Genomic DNA, 12,656 nt, shown 5'->3' with positions numbered 1-12,656 from the left:
AGTACCGAGCATCCTAGTGCCCAGGTATTAATACACCATAAAGGGCTTTAAGTCTAAGGAACTGAAGATGTTTATGCTCAAAAAGAAAAGATCTAGGGGGGACCAGGACTGCTGCCTCCAAGTATCTGAAGAGCCATCATCTGGAGGAGGGATTAGACGTGTCATTATCCACAGAAGGCAGGACAAGGAGTAATTCGAGGCTGCAGAGGGGCGGATTTAGGCTTGATATCTGGAAAAACTTCCCAACCATCAAAAGATATCTAAGAGCAGTGGAATGTCTCAATATTCCAGTCAGTCAATAAGCATTTATTAAGCACCTCCTATGTGCCAGGCACTGTGCTAAATCTGTGGTGAGATACATAATTATACAAAAAGAAGCAAAAAAAAAAACCAGTCCCTGCCTTCAAGGAGCTTACAATCTAATGGAAGAGACAACAAGCAAATACATACAAACAAGCTATACACAGCTAAAATTCCACCTTGTACAATAAGCCTTTCCCAGTCCCTCTTAACTCTAGTGCCTCCCCTTTGTTAATTATTTCCTGCCTATCATATATACATAGATGTATGTATATGACATACATATAATGTATATGTATGTATATATGTGTGTATCCAAATATAGTCTACTCACCATAGTTTAAGAAATCTTAAAATAAAACAGCCCAGATCTGCACATAGTTAATGCAGTTTTCTTTTGAGATTTCTTAAAATATGATGTGTAGGCTCTTTCTGGGAGGTCATAGCATTCAAACAGTCCAATGGTTTTTAAATTTTTTTCTCAACTTGTTTCTCCAGGTCAGTTGTTCTTGCTATGAGAGAGCTTGTATTTTATTCTATTTTTTCATAAGTATTGAATCCTGTTTCCCTGGTCCCTGTTGGAGGTCTTCAAGGAAAAGACTGATGACCATTTGTGGAGTATGTGTTAGAGCCACAATTATCACGCATTTTGGTCTCAGGACCTCTTTACACTCTTAAAAATTATTGAGGATCCCAAAGAGCTTTTAAAAGTGTTTTTTCTAAGTGTTTCATATCTAAGTTTTTTTCTAAGTGTTTTATATTTGTTAGTATTTCCCACATTGGAAATTAAAATAGATAAATTTTAAAAATTGTATTAATTCATTTAAAAATTATGATAAACTTATAACATGTTAATATAAATAATATTTTAATTAAAATAACTATTTTCCAAAATAAAAAATATTCAGTGAGGACAGTGTCATTGTTTTACCTATTTTTGTAAATCTCTTTAACATCTGGCTAAATAAATGACAGTTGAATTCTTAAATCTGCTTTTGCTTTTGATCTGTAGAAATATGTTGTTTTGGATGAAGTATGTGAAGAAAATCTGGCTTCACAAAGATTTTGAGTTGGAAAAGGGAGGATTAATTTAATCAGCAAATAACTTTTTAGTTTTATTGTGGACATAGATTTGACCCAAGTGGGACCCTGAAAGGGTCTCATAGATATGTAGTTGGAAAAAGGAGTAATATTTTAATCAGCAAATAATGTCTTAGTTTTATTATGGAAATAGTTTTGACTCAGTGGGCTCCTGCAAGGGTCTCAAGGACCCTCCAGTGACCATACTTTGAGAAATGCTGCTTTCATATACAGGTTGACTAGCTTGCCATTGAGACTCCTTCCATTTCTTAGAATCTGTGATTTATTTATTTTTTTGCTTTTTTGGTGAGGTAATTGGGGTTAAGTGACTTGCCCAGGGTCATACAGCTAGTAAGTGTCAAGTGTCTGAGGTCGGAGTTGAACTCAGGTCCTCCTGACTCCAAGGCCAGAGCTCTATCCACTGTGCCACCTAGCTGTCCCAAGTCTGTGATTTTGGGGGATTTCTTCAGGTATATCCCCATTTTCTAGATGAGGAAATAGAGACCCATGACCAAATAGCTAGCAAGTGGTAGAAGTGGCACTGTCCAGGGGTCTTTCCACAACACCTCGCATTATTGATATGTGAAAGGATACGGGCAGAAACCTCCACCCCAATGAATAGAAACACAAAAAGCCCAGACGGACTAAATGAATCCATCAGCCAAAGGTAAAAAACCAGTTGAAAACAAGGCCCGGGAGGAGCAAGAGCTTTGATCATTAGATGAAAGCAGGTGACACCACATGAAAAATGTCATGTGGCTGGATGAAGAAAACCAGTCATGTCCTGTGGGGCAGTGGCCAAGACAGCCAGTCAGTCCGGAACTCCACATTCCAACAGTAGGCCAGTCTAGTGGTGGGACAGTTCCTGCCAAGGCCCTGAGAGAGAACCGCTTGTGAGTTGGGGAAAGCGTTTGTATCCCCTCCTCACCCCCACCTAAGTTCAGGAGGTCCAGCAGAGCAGTCCCACCAGCAACAGGAGCCTACAGCGGTGAACACGGAGCAGCAGTGACTGATGGCAGCAGCTACATCAGTAACTGAGAGATACACTCAGGATAAACAAGGCACACCAAGGAAAGGTGGTCTGGGGTCTCTGTGATGCCACCAACCAACCCATAACCTGAAGGGAATTTCATAAAGATTTCACAAAGGGAGAAAAGGACATCTAGTAACCAGGAGCTGTGACTTACCTCTCTTGTACATTTGTTCTCTATACACGTCCCTCATCATTGTTGTACTTTAAGTTTGTGCCCACAGATCCTATGTGTATTTGTGGGGATAGTGTGCTAATCAATTGGGGGGGGGTTATTTTTGCACCAACTATTCTTACCATACTACCTTTTCCTAAATACCCTTTCCTAAAAGCTATTTGAGACTATTGGCTGATAATCCTTGCAGAGCACATTGGATGGGGCTCATGATTGATAGTGCTAGAAAAATGCAGCCCTGAGGAGAGGAGTCAGTTATCCTATGGGGACCTGGCCAACCAATGTGAGGGAATTGAGAAACTAGGCCAAGGTGTTGGCTATACTAGAGACTACCTGGACAGAAGAAGCAATTCAAGAAATAGATCACAAACCTGCCGTGGAAGCACAATATTACAGTGATGGAAGATTTCAGCTCTCTAGACATTCGATCACTCTTTCCTGCACTCTCATTTTCTTGCTCTGTTTTTGTCTCTGTCTTGTTCTTTTTCTTTCTCTGTCTGCCTATCTGTTGTCTGTCTGTCTGTCTGTCTCTCTCTCTCTGCCTCTCTCTGTTTCTGTATCTGTCCATCTGTTTCTCTCTTTGTCTCTCTCTTTCCCCAAATTATAAAACCTAATAAATATGATCTGCCTTAATGATAATTTCATTCTTCCAAGATGAAAAATATCAAAGTGACTGTTATTCTACAAAGAGGAAATGGTTGCTGAAGTAGAAATAATTGGAATTGGGCCTTTCATATCAAGACAGTAGATGATTTTGAAGGGAAAGGCTCATCCTATGTCTCTTAAAAGCAATTTTAAAATATCAAAGATAGGGACAATGGCTAAAAAAAAGTCTCGCAATAAAATAGAAATTCACCAAAATAGAAAACAAGCAAGGGGGGAATGCAAATATAATTAAAAAAATAATAATTAGAGAATAACTAATCAATCAATAGGCACTTATTAAGTACTTACTGCATGTCAAGGTGTTGGAAATACAAAGAAAAACAAAGCAGTCCCTGCCCTCAAGGAGTTTACAGTCTAACAGGGAAGACAATGTGCAGATATCCAGGTACATATAAATGCACACAAAACAGATACTACACAAGGTTCCCTTGGGGAGGAAGGCAGTAGCAGCTAGGGGAACTAGGAACGGTCTCATGTAAGAACTGGGGCTTCAGCTGAGTCTTGAAGGAACCGAGAGATCCCAAAAAGAGGAGATGACAAGGAAGAGGATCCCAGGCACAGAACAGGTAGTGCCAAGGTATGGAGATAGTGTGATGTGGGAGGAACTGCAAGAAGGCCAGTATGACCAGACCATACAGTGTGTGGAAGGGAGTAAATGTGTAAGAAGACTGGAAAGTGAGGATGTGGCCAAGTTGGATAGAGATTTAAATGCCCAACAGGTGTTTATATTGTATTCTAGAGGATAATAGTGAGCCACTGGAATTTATTGAAAGGGAGAGATGACATTACCAGATCTGCATGGTAGGAAAATAACACTGGTAGCTACATGGAGGATATTGGGATGAACCTGATAATAAGAAGAAATTTCTAGAAGTATAAATATTAAGTCCTACATGGCTTTAAAAAAATAACTTCAAGCTGGGCATCATGGCTCATGCCTGTAACCTCTGCTGTCTGGGAGGCTGAGGTGGTGGATTGCTTGAGTTGAGGAGTTTTGAGCTGTAGTAGGGATAAAGCAATTGAGTGTCCGGATGGATTCCAACATGGGAATGGGGCCTATCAGGCTGCCTCAAGAGAAGTAAAGAGGTCCAGATAGGAAAATGAGTAGGACAAAGTTTCAATGTCGATTAGCAATGGGATCGGGCCATTGAGTAGCCACTGTACGTCCAGGCCGGGTTAGATGTGGAGACCCAGTGTCAAAAAAAATCACCTTCAAAAGTATAGGATGGAGTGTTATGGGTAACAAAAGTTCCTATTAAAAATAGGATTTTTGTGGGTGACAAGCTCAGCAGGAGTCAATAGTGTAATATGGCAGCCAGAAAAACTAATGCTATCATAAGCAGCATTAAGGAGGCACAGTGGGCAAAATGGGGAAGGTAATAGTTATGTTATACTCTGCCCTAGTCAGACCACAGCCACAGTACTATTTTCAGTTCTGGGTGTCACGTTTCAGGAAGTATATTGACAAGCTGGAACACATCCAGAAGAGGATGACCAGGATGGCTAATGGCCTGGAGAACATGGTACGAAGATTGGTTTAAAAAACAAAAACTAGCAATGTTTTAACCTGGAAAAGCCTTAGGGGGAGCATGACAGCAAGTCTTCAAGTATCTGAAGGGCCATCAAGTGGAACAGGCTTCGTTTCTGTAAAAATTTCCTAATAATTTTGGAGCTGTCCTAAGCTGTAATGGGCTGCTCCGGAAGGTAGTGAGTTCCTCGGCACAAGAGTCTTCAAGCAGTTGAATAAGACAATAGAGAGGATTGTTTGACAAGTATGGATTAGACTAGATGGTTTAGTTACATATATTGCAGAATCATAGCTAAAGAGAGAGAGGATTTTTAGAAGTCAACAAGTGAAATCCCCCTTCTTTCAAAATCAGGAAACTGAGGACCAGTACTGAGGGTCATACTGTATTGAATGTGTAAGGTAGGTTCTAAGACAGATCTTTCTGACTTCAAGTCCAGCACTCAGACTATATCATACTTTCTTTTCAGGTCCCTTCTGACTCTGAGCATATGTTGTGATCTTTCAATGCACTGCTCAAAAGTCATCAGTGGCTCCCCATTACATACATTCCAGTTTCTGTTACTGGAAGACCTCTATAATCTGACTCCAACCTGTCCTTTAAGCCTTATCTCATGCCCTCTCCCATTTCCAAGACTCACAGTGCCAAGAGTAATGGGGGCCAGAATCCTTATTTCCTACTCCTGATTTCTGACAGTTCCTCTACCACCATCTATCAAAGACTGTTTTGAGGTCCATGAAATTCAGTTGTGCCACCCATTCTCCATCTAGATAGTTGAGTTTAAATTATGCCTCAGGAATTCATTAGTAGTGGAAGTCACTAGACTTCACTCAACCTCAGTGTTCTCTTCTGTAAAAAAGGGATAATAATAGCATCCACCTAACAAAAATTGTTGAAGGAGTAGATTATATTTGGTTTTACAAACCTCAGAGCACTATATAAATGTTAGCAGCTAAGTGATGCAGTGGACAAAACGCTGGGCCTGGAGTCAGGAAGACCTGTGTTTAAATTTAGCCTCAGACACTTAATAGCTGTGTGACCTTGGACAAGTCCCTTAACCCTGTTTACCTCATTTTCCTCAACTGTAAAGTGGGGATAAGAATGCACCCACCTCCCAGGGCTGCTGTGAGTATCTGATGAGATAGTATCCGAGAAGTGCTTAGCACAGTGCCTGGCATACAGTGGGCACCAAATACATGCTAGCTGTCATTTATAGTATTTTTACTACTGTTAGTCACTGACCATTTTCCTAAGTTTTTCTTTGACTTGAGTTCTTGGATTGCGGCCTTCCTCTTCACCCCAGCCCGGCTATTATCCTTGGTGACTTCAACATTCATGCTGACAAAGTCTCTGAGGACCCCATTCCACAATTCTTCAAACTCCTGAATGTCTTTCTTGACTCCACTTCAGCCACCCATTAAAATGATCACATTTAAGCTCTCGTTGAGCTGTTTCAATCGTGTCCAACTCTTGGTGGCTCCATCTGGGGTTTTCTCTGTAGATATGCTAGAGTGGTTTGCCATTTCCTTCTCCAACTCATTTTACATGTGAGGAAACTGAGGCAAACAAGTGACCTGCCCCGGGGTCACACAGCTAGGAAATGTCTGAGGCTGGATTTGAATTGAGGAAGAGGAGTCTTCCTGATTCCAGACCAGGCACTCTAACCACTGTGCCACCCAGCTGCCCTGTTTTAGCTCTTATCACCTCTTAAGTTGTATCCCTGCTAACTGCGCAGTTCTATTCCCTGACCACATTTGCCTATGCTCCTGCTTGCCACACTCATTCTCTCATGATAAACCTACTCTATGCCCTTATCTAATCCTTCAGCAGTCCCTGTTCTTCTGGTCCATCTTCGCCACTCTGGGTTCACTTGCTTCAGTACCCAGTCTTGGCCCCATAAGTTGTCTCCTCCATGTTTTATTAGCTATTACACTAGAATCCTCTGCCCCACCCTAGACCTTCTACCCTTCCTGGCCTGAGAATCCTCATCCCTAAACAACCCCCCCACCATCTGATTTCTCCATTCCTGCTCCAATACTATTGAGCATTTCTGGGGGAAAAAAATCACAAAACCAAACTGATTTCACCACTCCAACTTGACGTCATGTATATACGTCATATCACTTCATCTGGGCCCTCAGCGCTGCTGGTCAATACTACTCTACCTTTATTGACTAGTCTCCCATTCTACAAAGTGATGGTTCTAAACTTTGTCTTCGCCTATATCAGATTGCACACTATCTTGGGGAAGGAGGCGGAGGGGGAGGGGGAGATAAATTTAAAACTCAAAAGGTTATGGAAGTGATTGTTGAAAACTAAAAAAAAAAAATTAATAAAAAACACTCTAAAAAAAATAAATTTTGTCTTCCCTCCTCTTTGCCACCAACACCCCCCCGCAACTCTCCCCTTTATAGCAGAGGACCCAGCCTTCAATTTCACTGAGAAGATTACGGGCATCCTCCCAGTGACTAATCAGTGACTTGACATGTCTGGCATATAAATGCAGCGTAAGTGGCCAGTAAATGCCACTTACTCCCTGCGTGCCCTAGGGTGAGTCCCTTCGATTCTCACCTGTAAAAGCAGGGGCATGGACTGGATGACCAGTAAGGTCTCTTCCAGCTCTTATCCTACGACATCTGACATGAGCTTCCTGTTCCTCCTCCCTTTATTATCCCAGACTTTCTCAGCTGAATCACCCTTTTCTCCTCCCCGTAAATTGCACTTCTATTAATAAAGGCTAATCCTTCCACCTCCTCCTTCCAATGGCACTGCCTCCTGAGTCCTTCAGGACCTGAGACTCCAGTTCTCATTCCTTACCTTTTACGTATCTTTAATTTCTCCCTTTGTACCTGCTTACAAACAAACACACTCAGGTTTTCCCAAACTGGAAGTTTTCCCTTGACCTTTCTTCCCCGTCCAATTACCATTTCCCCATTCTTTTCCTCCCCTTCATTGCAAAATCTCTATAAAAAGATGTCTACCCCCGATGTGTTCACTTCATCCCTACTCCCTCTCTCTGCAGCTTCTCATAACTAGGCTCCTATCTCTACCATGCTCTACTACTCACCAAAGTGACCTTATCACCAGATCCAGTGGCCTTTGTGCAGATCTCATACTCCTTGACCTCTCCTCAACTTTCTACTGGATTCTCTTGGTTTCAAAGACAACATGCTCCTCTGGTTTTCCTACTGTCTCACTAGGCATTCCTTCTCTGTCTCTTTGCTGATCCTACAGCATCTTCCAAACCTCCTAATGTGGGTGTTTTCAAAGGATCTTGTATCTATGCTCTTTCCTTTAATAATATCATTTGTTCCCATGGCTCTAATTACTGCCTCTACGCAGATGACTCCTAAATATACATTTCCAGTCTTGCCATCTCTTCTAAGATTCATCTGCCTAGCAGACATCAAGCATCAGGGCATACCAGATAGGGATCTGGGTTTGGAGTCAGGAAGGCCTGGTAGGTTCAAATTCCACCTCCTACATTTACCAGTTGTGTGACTTTGGGTAAGCTACTTAACCTCTCTGTCCTCATTCTGTAAAATAAGGGAATTGGACTTCAAGGCCTGTAAAATCCCTTCTAACTTTTGGGGCAGCTAGGTGGCACAGTGGACAGAGCAAGGAGCTGAGTTCAAATCCGGCCTCAGACCAAACACTTGACACTTACTAGCTGTGTGACCCTGGGCAAGTCACTTAACCCCAATTGCCTAAAAACAAACAAACAAACAAAAAAAAATCCCTTCTAAATTTCAGGCTATGATTCTATGACCTACATTTTCTACTGGCTGCTCAGTCAATAAGTACAAAACCCTGTTATGTTTTCTCCTCCACTCCCACCCCCATCCCAACCTTCCCCCTCTTTTGCCATATTTATCAATGGCACTACCATCTATTGACCTTGTTTCCCATGTTCAAGGCTTGACATTCTCTTTGATTCTTCCTTCTCTCTTTCTTTTTAATCAAGGAAAGTTATTTAAGTCAAGGAGAGCTAATTAAGAGGTGCTACAGAATCTCTCTCTGAAATGGAGCTTGCATCTATCCCCTCTTCTCTATTCTCACTCCCATCTCCTAGTAGAGGCTTTCATGACCACCAACCTAGGTAGCTACAATAAGGAGAGAACAAATACCCACCACAATGGTGAGTGACTTACTTATTCCTGTTATTTAAGCCTATGTTCTAAATGTGGTGTGAAGGCCTCCCTCCATACCCCACACCCCTCTAAAGGAATGCTAGGTATCGGCAGAGCAGGAAGGGGGAAGTATTATGAGGATGTGGCGGGGGACCTTCACCCCTGAAATTATACCATGCAGGTGGCCACCTATTCTATGCCGAAGGTCAGCTCTGAATGATTCTCCAAGCTTGGATCTATCTTTTTACTCAGCTCCTGGCAGACCCTCCATATAGCACTGACAGTTGTTATTACTGCCATTAACATCTGATGATGAGTTTTCTTCTATGGTCCATTTTCAATTCTCCTTGCATTAACTACCTCGAATTTGGAACTACTTTCATATTGCTTCTTCTATATTTGCCAAGATATTTTACCACTCCCAAGGGAGATCCCTTTCTTCTTAGTTTCCTTCTTTCTCTTTCTCCCTAGGACTGCCATCTTGGGAAAGTTCCTAGTTAGGCACACGGTCTGGGAAGGTCGACGTTGGGTGGAGAGCAGGCTGTGCTGGTGACTTATTAAACCCTGTGGCTTCTTCATCCTCTACAAGACTCCTCATAAGAGGGTGCAGGTTGGGTCACACTGGGTACTCAGCAGCTTTGTGGTGGGTATGGCTTTGTGCTTCCTCCCCTCTGCTTTCGGTTTAGCGCTTTCCTGTTCAGAAATGAGCAGTTCTACCCAACCGCAGGCCCAGCCAAGGCACAGTTGCGTGCAAACTTGATCTATTAGGGGGCAAATACAGGGCACTAGAGGGGAAAGGATTGATGCTGAAGCAGCTTACTTGGATAAGAAAAGACAGTAATGAAAACTCAGCCAGGAATCTGCAGCCATAGCCAATTCAGTCTGTCTTACAGAGACCCAAAGGAAAAGGAGAAAAAACAAAGCTGAAACACGAGGATTAATAACAAACACAAAGGCGTTCCAGTTCACGTTTCAGATCAATTCCAGTTTGCATTCAGCCGTGATAAAACATGGTGTCCATTGGTTCTTGTTTAAATCAATGATAGTTCAAGTTTTCACTGGGAACTAGCCTTAAATTTTTTTTTCCAATGCAATAGGAGGTGTTTGCAATGGGAAAGGTTTGGGCTCAAGAAAGAATTCAAAATGAATGAGTCAAGTTCAATTCTGGCTCAAGAGAAATAAAAATGGTACTGGGGGTATGTAGAGTTCAGGCCGGACTCAAGCTTGAGAGCCAAAGATTACACAGGATTTCGAAGCAGGGGAGGGACCGTGAAGATCACCTAATCTGTTTCCTCCCTTTTCATTTTACAGATAGAATACCAAGGCCCAAAGAAATCAGGCGATTTGCCCACGGTAGTCACAACGCATAAAACCTCACGGTATTAAAAGAGTCTTATGAGCGTCAGCAAATGACCCGTGATTTCAAGGTAGGCAGGTCTAAGAGGCGAGGAGCCTCTCTAGTTACAGCAAGGCGGTGAGGCCACTGTGACGGGAACTTAGGAAGCCTGACTTCTCCTCTTGTTACACACCCCCACCCCAGCCCCAGACCACATCTCTCCGTTGGTGTAGAAAGCCTGTACCCTCCAGAGCTCCTGTGCGGGGGTGTGGGGCTCTCTACACTGTGCCAGGCACATGATGCAATTTACAGAACAGGAAGAGGCTTTAGCTGAAGTGGGAAGAGGATTCTGACTCAAGAAAAACATAGAGTGGGGGTTTTTTGGGGTTGTTTTGTTGTTTTTAAAGAAAAGAAAACTCCAGAAAGGAATTGGTATTTTTTTAAAGGAGGGGGAGGGGGACTTGAGGAAAGCAAGCTGAACAATTTCCCATCCCAACTTACGAAGAGAGAAAATAAGCAATCTGAGGAAGAGAAAGACAGAGAGATCTCGAGAATGGAAGCCTTGGGACTCCCGAAGGGGATTGGAGGAAATACTTTAGAAAGAAATGGTTTTGTCTATTCTTTGTTCTCCTCTTAAGGGATCCTTAAGCTGGGGGACTCCAAGGAGTCCATGGATAGATTTCCAGGGTCCATAAATTTGGATGGAAAAAAATTACATCTTTATTTTCATTAACCTCTAGCTGAAATTTAGCATTTCCTTCAATCATTTTATTTTTCCTATTTATTTGGTTAGGTTTTTTTTTTAGTTTTCAATAGTCACTTTTATAAGATTTTGAGTTCTAAATCTTTTTCTCCCTCCCTCCTTCCTCCCCCCAAAAGGCAAGTAATCTGATACGGGCTATACACATACAATCATATTTTTTTTAAAGGAGAGGATTTTTTTGGATAATTTTTATTTATTTATCTGGCTAGGCAATGGGGTTAAGTGACTTGCCCAGGGTCACACAGCTAGCTGTGTCAACTGTCTGAGTCTGGATTTGAACTCAGGTTCTCCTGAATCCAGGGCTGGTGCTCTGTCCATTGTGCCACCTAGCTGCACCCTACAATCATATTAAATGTATTTCCACGCTTCAATTATTTTAAGACATTATTATGAGATGAGGTCCATAGACTTCACTAGACTGCCAAAGTGAGCCATGATACTTACAACGGCTAAGAACCCCCAGCTTTAAGGCAAAAGGCAGTCAGTTATCCAACCCTCAATAGTCTCAGAGATAACTGAACTTCCTGTGGAGGATCTCAGAGAAAGGAATAAAAATCTAGAAGCACATTTTCAAACAGGACGGGCCTAGGAGGAGGATGACTCTTCACTTTCAGCACATACTCAGGTATGCACTCTGGTGGATGCTCTTCCAGCAGGTATCTGACTTAGTAGGGAGAGCCAGTCCATAGGTCAACGAGCATTTATTAGGTGCTTACTACGTAGCATAAAGGGGGATACGAAGAAAGACATCAGTACTGAAAGGATCAGACCCTTAACATTTCTCACTTTCTCACTCTTCTTGAACTCAGAAGGATGGGTACTGGGGATAGATATAGATATATAGATATATAATACATATATGCATGTGTGTGCAAGTATGTATAAGTGTATAAACATGCATGTGTATCAATATACACACAAATATGCACATATGTGTGTGTATATAAGCATACCTATGTATGCACAGGTGTAGGTGCATATACATGCAATGCATATGCCTACATGTGTATACATAAATATACATGTGCATACATATAATATATACATGCATGTGTGTGTTGTGCGGTTTATACATATATGTACACATACATATATGTATATATAGTGTGTGTGTGTGTATACTTTTTTTTTAAGGTGCTAAGTGATAATTTCCAGCCTGTAATCTGTGTTATTAGAAGGAATATTGGATCTGACAAAGCTTGAAGCATGAAAAAATTGGTTTCTTATCATGGGCTTTACATTGTTAGTTCAGGCTGCCCACCCCAGACCTACTTCTTGCCTTTATCCTCACATTCTACAACTCCACTCTGGATAGAAACCAGTCATCTTTTGTTGGGTAAATCACTAGGGACAGACATCTGCCTTGGCTAGAGAAAAGCGTTTGGTGCACCTTTGCTGCCCTCTTCTGGGAACAATGATTTACTGCCTGGATGGGATTTTAATTGGGCCTTTGAAGGACTCATATACTTGGGCAGCAACATGATCCGGAGAGTAGCATCCTATAGAAACAGGATTTATTTGCGTACTCATGTGAACAGGCAGCACTGTGTTATTGTAAGCCAGCACCTCTGCGGCTGAACCAGAAACAAGCCGATTGTCACTAGCCCAACTATCCTCATTGGTTTTTAGACATTCATCTTGAACAGATAC

The sequence above is a fragment of the Phascolarctos cinereus genome, unplaced genomic scaffold (assembly GCF_003287225.1).
Source record: "Phascolarctos cinereus isolate Bilbo 61053 unplaced genomic scaffold, phaCin_HiC Scaffold_5;HRSCAF=322, whole genome shotgun sequence".
NCBI classification, from domain to species: domain Eukaryota; kingdom Metazoa; phylum Chordata; class Mammalia; order Diprotodontia; family Phascolarctidae; genus Phascolarctos; species Phascolarctos cinereus.
This window is presented reverse-complemented; position numbering follows the sequence as displayed.